General features: G+C 39.9%; 1 long non-coding RNA gene across 1 annotated transcript; it reads left to right on the forward strand.

Annotated features, from left to right (window-relative positions):
* Positions 1 to 2,627: 2,627 nt before the first annotated feature.
* LOC147753324 (uncharacterized) lies at positions 2,628 to 3,546 on the forward strand. Its single transcript, XR_015311535.1, has 2 exons — positions 2,628 to 2,802; positions 3,354 to 3,546. It is a non-coding gene; the product is annotated as an uncharacterized LOC147753324 (long non-coding RNA).
* The last annotated feature ends 3,761 nt before the right edge of the window (positions 3,547 to 7,307 follow it).

Here is a 7,307-nt window from a genome sequence, read left to right on the forward strand (position 1 = left end):
TTACTATGACCTTAAGGTTCACCTGACTATTCCGACCTCTTAAGGAAAGAAAGCGACAGCAACCTGTCCGCGATGGCAACGAACTCATAGACAACTGAAAGAAGTGTCGAGAATGGTACTCAGGAAATGGAGAAAGTAAGCAGAACCAGGGGGCATTACTGACAGATCTAGGAATAGTGCATAATATTAAAACTACATTACTGGTAGGTATTTTTGTTGCAGGTATGTGACAGTAAGCGGGTTTAGACTGTCGAAAGATAAGGAATGTATTTTTCCTCATTAACACGTCAATTCAGCTGCACTTAATGAAAACATTGCTGTTACTTTTAAGATCTTTCTATCATTGCTGTAGTGAAAAAAAAACATGGAAAGTATTTATACATGTATACATATAAATGTACTGTAACAAGCCAAAGTGCTGGCGATAGGATATATCATGAACTTGCGAGCGTCATATGGGACTGGAGTTTGAGGCCTTATGGTTCTGAGTTCTTGGCATATGGACTTCATATCTAACTTTGTTAAGCAGCAGCAAAGTAAAATTGTATTTAATATTTTTTGGCCTTGACTTTTAAAGGCAATAGGTTTGACTGAATTCAGTATAGAGGGACGAACCTCGTATCGTTAGGCAGCTCCGAACAGTCAGTGAATGAGAACAATAACCAATAAATAACCAATAAATTTGAGTATAATATTAAAAATATCATTATACACTTAAATCATAGTTTAGCAGATATTTGGCTCAGCCATGAGCCTCGTAAACATATTCACTGGTTTTTAGCGATATAAATCGCGTCCTTAAGAGCGATTGCTAAACTGTACATTTACACTGCTTAGAACTACTCGAGAAGACCGATGGTAGACGCCGTACATAACTATCGTGCGATCTCAAGACGCTTTGAGAAGACTTTGAGGGTTCTTTTCAGCGAATGCTCACATTTACGGTGGCGGTCGTGCTGAAAGCAGCTTACGCCATTGGTGTGTTCCATATTACCAAGCCAAATATTACCTAACCTGGGAACGGTGAGTATTACGTGGCGTCGGACAATGCAGATATGATGAAACTATTCTAACGATTGCAAGCCTCACCAATTCCCGTAGTATTCAGAACGCAGGCGAAAGTCAGCAAAAAATCATTGGTTTTTTTTTTTTAGTGTTTTATGAATGTTTATAGCATATTAAAACGCTGTATTATAGGTCATAATGAGCTTAGCTTCTGTTATTTGTCGTATAGCGATACCGTTATCCAATAGAGAAGCCACATCGGTCTTTCGCCCACGTAATCCTAACTCTAGTGTCACCCAATGAACGCGTTAGTCCGTCTCCAAGGCCTGTTAGGAAATCCGGAATTAGGTTCCAAGGCTACCTAGTGTCTCATATGTCAGTAGGCAGAAAATGGTTCATTTCTTTTAATACGGGTTCTGAAACGAACATTTTATTTAAGTTTGAACTATTGTAGTAATACACAGCGACATACTGCTGGATTGCTGCATAGATATATAAGGCCAGAATCCTCAGAGCTAAAGAACTTTTAACGAAACCGCGTGTATACACACCTCGTTGCTTAACGGCATAAAAACGTTACACGTGAAACTTAAAACATTTGTTTGTTAGATATTTGCTACCCTAGGAAGTTGAACTGTTCCTCCTATATGAGATTGTATAGACATAGGAACTTGCTTTGGCTTCCATGGCCATACAAAGATTTCCCAAAAAATGAAAATGACTAAAATAGTAAAAATGGGGTAGTTGGTCATTAGAGAAAAGCAATGCCTCAAGGGCGTTTCGCCTACCCAATGGAAGTTCTAGTCATTAAGGATGGGTACGCAACTTGATAGTGGATGGGTCTAGAGGAAAAGCAATAGCTAGCTCTCAGCAGACTTTCGCGCTTGAATCCTAGTTGTTTACATTCCTCTTGTGTTCTCTAACTTTCTTAGATATACATAACTTATTACGCTTACATAACTCGTAGGACCAGATGAGAAATTTTGTTTAGAAATCATATAGATAGACAGGGTCGCAAACAAGAGTCGATTTTTGCCGTTATGACAAAGTTGAATCATTTCCCTCATCGTTTAAATTCATCCCATTGTAAATTTTATAATAACTTGTTGAATGTTTGCACAATGAGTAGTTTGCTTGGAGAGAAAAGAAGCACTAGATAGCTTGCTGTAGAGATAGACGAGACTCGTACAGAGTCACAGAAAATGCACAAAACGTATGTGTCTATTATGAAAATTCAGTGAGAAAAAAAAAAAGAATAAGAACTCGTACGTTACGCTAATCCTATGTTGCATATGGTGTATTATAGTAAGTAATTAATATGGACACACTTATTTATTTCTACTCTGTCCGTAAAAAGCCACACCACAAATAGAAGGTTTTATTCGCAATTGATTACTTTAAATAAAAATCGTCTTCATTTACATATTTGGAACTAATAAAGCTTTCAAGGTACATAAGAAGGCATAAACGTTTGCCAGATTCGAAGCTCACCAACATTTCCCCTATCGACCGATGAGGCCCAAACTCACAGAAGTCAAATATCGGGTGAGACTATATGGACGATTGTGGCGAGAGATGATTGGAAGACTGATCACTCAATCGTACCGACCACCGTGGTTTTCTTCCAGTCGGGACATTTATACTATATCATGTTGCAAAAGAATATATTAGATCTTTATCCGAGAATCCTGCTGAAGAACTTTTCGAGCTACCTGATTGTTCAATGTCAGCTTACCGTAAAAATGAGTTTCGATTTAATCCGTACAACCCTTGTCGTTGGCTTCCACGATGGAGCAGGTAATATTACTTAATAATGGTATCTAGATATTATAGTCTATTTAAAAAAGAAAAGCAATACAATGACGTTATTGTTTTTGAAACATATTAAAACAGAATACCTATTGCATGTGTATGAAATCCGCCACGTGAAATCTTAGCCTTTCGTTGATTTCTACATCTTGTTTTTACAGTGTTGACTTGACATTTAAAATCCTGTTTAGATTGATTCCATATGGCTATTACTTTAGAGCAGCTTATGAGATCAATATGTTCTGTATGGAAAGGGCCACACCCTAGTCGGTTAGACGGCAAGATTTTACCGGATCGGCTTTCGAAAGGGTCGCAGAAACAGCTTGTCGTAGTTCCATCGATTAAGCACAAACGTGTCGTGGAGGCCAATGTATTAAGAATTCTAAAGTAGGGTGGCAATCTTTTACCGTAAGGCTTTCGCTGCCATTTATTCTGGCACAACAGCAACAACGCATGATGGTCTTCAACCACGAGACATTCTATTATGAGGGTTACGTTTGTTTTTGAATGAAATGGCTCATGCATTTTCCTTCTTTCAGGCCAAAGGCGAATTGAGCGGCAGAGTGATTCGCTCTTAGGATCCATTACGCGTAACGGCACTGCATACAGAAAAGAGTCGTGCTCCTTCAAAAAACTGACGTGAGCAGTTTAGACACCGAAGTAAGAATGGCACCTTAGCATACGCCGACTCGTTTCGTGTTCATTAATAAAATATTGTTTATTTAGAACGAAGCGGACGCACGTTTTCGCTCGTGCATGTATTGTCTAGCGCTTTGTTTCACGTCCGGTTACCATTACGGAAGGCGGAAGATAGCTCGCAATGGTTATTTTGTATCTAGCTAAATTAGCTCACTTTTTGAGTCCTGCACAATTGTTTAGACAGCACATAGGCACATTGTAATGGCAGTTGTCTTGACTTGCTGTTCGCTGACTCTCCAACACCCGCAAGCAACATTTGTTTACTCATCACTCACTTCGTGGCCTGTTAACAACAGATCGGATACTAAAATCTATAGTTAGCAACTTCTAAGGAGGTAAGTCTAAGGAAGGTATAGTACTAGCTAACACTGACAAAAACAATAATAAATATAGTCCCTTTGCAAGTATTCGAATGACGCAAATATGGCTCTATCGGCATTGAAGGTGACCCTGAGTTCTTAGTTGGTTTTAAAAGCGTTCAACTAGCTAAGACATTGCTTAGTACTAAAACAACGAACACCGTCGAAATATAGTTACTAAGCTGTGCCCATCTTTCGGTGTCTCGTTAATGGGAAATCATCGAAATTTTGCCGAAATTTTGAAATCTAAAGTACCGAATCGACATAGTTCGGTTCGTTTATGGATCGTTAAGATAGGTGAAGAATTGCTCGCTGCAAAGATTCGTTTTCGTAGAGATTTAAAGCCTCTAAGCCACTCTGGTTTTTCGAACAGATGTATAAGCGCCGAGACAAATAAGGCTCTTTTTTTCTAGACTCTGCCAGATCATCATTACGCGGCATAGCTATTCCCATAGGGAAAAAATTAGCTGATAGCATGGCTATACTTCGTCTATAACTGGCAAGCCACTGCTTGCATGATGATTCTGTTTCGGACAGAACAAAAGCGTCTGTTGAAACGGAAACGGAGAAAAGCGCACGATTTGTGGCATCCATATTAAGATGATGACGATGTCCACTAGAGGACGTTTGAGAAACGTTTTCGCCACCCATCGCCGTTGTCTTTTGCGTGACAACTCAAAAACAGAATGTAGGACGCGACTGAACCCAATTTGACCTTTTCTCTCTTCTTGAACGTCGTAATGTCGCGGCAACGAGCAATAACTCTGTAGACTGAACGGCGGTAACAAAAGCAGCAGTAACTGTAACCCAACGGCTATAGAGGGCAAATATCAAGCCACACACAATAGAAACGACGGCGACCACACTTCTGCCATTAGGTCAATAGAAGGGTCCGTCCGACAGGCGTCGCAGCAGAGCTAGGTTGAGGTTCAAAGGATCTAAGGAAGGAAAGACCTGAAAGAAAGGGCATCTGACTCTTACTTTCCACTTCGTATGTTGCCAACAGCTCTGAAATATTGCAAGCGTTACGGCGGTGGTCAGCCATACATCGTATAGCATATACCCAAGTTCCCGCGCTGGGTTACGGTAAGTGTTACAGGACAATAACGACGATGCAGTGCTTCATTTGAAAAGAGAGAATAGTAATAAGGAAGTCGTTACAATAACACTGCAACACAAACGGCATGTTGCCTTTAAAGCTGGTACTGATAGCCATACTAAGCAATTCACTTGCCTTATCAGGCGGGGGTCGGGAACGCGGGGGGAGGGGGAGGGAAGAGCCGGTGTCTTTCATGACCATCGATAGTAGTAGTAAGCTGTGTAAGTACATTTGCGGCATATCTGAGACAATTTACCGAAAATAACCTCCTGAAATATTGTGGAGTTATATTGGGTGCAGATTGTCGGGAACTGTCTTGCAACCTGGGGACATTTGGAACCTTGCAACAATGAGGGGATCCGAAGAATTCTCTAGTGATGTTTTCATTTGCCACCGGTTTTGGGATCCGAAGAATTCTCTAGTGATGTTTTCATTTGCCACCGGTTTTCGGCACCATCGCCGAAGTCTCATGTTGCTCTGCATAAGACTGTACAATTCTTAAAAAGTCTACTATATTTTCGTAGATTTAGATGTGATCACATGCCTTTGCACGTTCTCTTAATGTGAACAGAAATGTTAAGTTTTAAGAAACTATTTTGTATTGTAGAAAGCACAGCAGATATTGCATTTACACTGTTGTTCTGATCTTTGTGGGTTGATTGTCAAACCGGCAGTCGCTTTCCCCATACTCTGGTCATCGTATTAATTATACTGATAAAACACGGTTTTCCGGTGGGAGTACCTTTAAGCCAGTAGTCGTCTTCTAAAAGTCGACCAATATGTATACGCATATATGATTTGTACTCCTAAACTTTGTTCTTTCTCTAGCTAACTTGCAGAAAAAGGCATGCAGCAGTACATCGCCTTACCGCGTCAAGCTCTGAACCCGAATAATCATTTAAAGGAACGCGCCTAAATTCAAATTCCTGACATATTTTTTCCTCTGCTTATATTCGCCCACATGTTCAATAACAGTAATACCGCATGAATTTTCATTGCTATCTTTAAGAGAGGAGCAAGTTACTACACTGGTGTTGAAACATGTAGGCATTGTGATGTTTGCGAAAAACTTCTTAATTGTAAAATGATTGAGCTGTCCTTAAACCTAATGGCACGAGCAAAGTGAAGCACAACCTATAGGAATAACAAGACTAATCAACAAAGCGAAATATATTTAAGAAATAATCTTATGCCAATAAAGGCTGATAATGTGGTCTAAAGGGCCGACGCGTTTTGTGTTTGTCAGGTGTGTGTCCTGTCTCGAAGCCAGTGTTAGGTTTGCCTTTAGTAGGCGTCAGCTATAGAGAATTTTCTTTGGTAGAATTCATTATCTATGCACGATATGTGGTTGCTGATCCGTGAGGTTATTCTACGTCCGCACCCCTGCAAATATTTTCCTGCTGTTCAAACGACAGGAAGCTATAAAATATACGTGTTCCTAACGAAGTCCTAATTAGGGCTGTGCAAGCGCCAGCGCGCTGTACGGGTAAAGAGTAAACGCAAGTGTACGTGGGCAACTTTTGAAGTTGCCTTTAAGACAATTTTTATACTGCCCTAAGGCATTTCCTCGAGAATCTTTTATGCTAGTTTTCACCCTCTAGGGCGCAAATGTTACGAATATTCATGCGATTATCTGCTAAATGACATAAAATTAAAATTAACATTCTTTGAGGCTTCTATTCTTTTCAGAATCACCTTGAGGGCCTGTCAGGCAAACCATCGGGGGGCAATTTCGCCCCTTGTCTGAGTCATATAACTAATTCCTCGTTCTGTCATATTGACAATCCCAAGCTAAGTAACGTTACCAGAAGAACTAAATCAACTTATGAGCACGGGTTTAGTGTAAATATACGGCTACGCAAATGAGGGTCGTTTACATCGCTGAATTAAGATTATTCGTCAACAGAATGAGATTAACGAAGTAATTTACGCTTACTAGATATTTAAAATTGACTTCATTGGGAACCCGGGCCGCATGTATTAATCTTCAATGATCATATCAGGCATTTTAAAGGCAGCATAAAATGGCCGTATCAGCTATATGTTTTAATTATCTACAATATTTTACTGCCTATCCTACTTTCCCAAGCAAGAAAGCATTCAAACATATTTCACACGTTTGCCACGCCGTATATTCAGTAGCATCAAAGACTGAACTCGGAAGGGTCACGATTTAATCAGCATCGAGAAATGCTTACATCTTCTTCTATTCATTAATCTTCTCCCTTAAAATGATCCCCCACTATAGGCTTACGTTGTTTGAAATGATTTAGTAGCAAAGTTTAATGTTTTCTAATTGATTGATTTTTCTATGCTACAGTCCGAGCAGCAGCTCT

The sequence above is a fragment of the Varroa jacobsoni genome, unplaced genomic scaffold (genome assembly GCF_002532875.2).
Source record: "Varroa jacobsoni isolate VJ856 unplaced genomic scaffold, vjacob_1.0 scaffold_563, whole genome shotgun sequence".
Taxonomy (NCBI): Eukaryota; Metazoa; Arthropoda; class Arachnida; order Mesostigmata; family Varroidae; genus Varroa; species Varroa jacobsoni.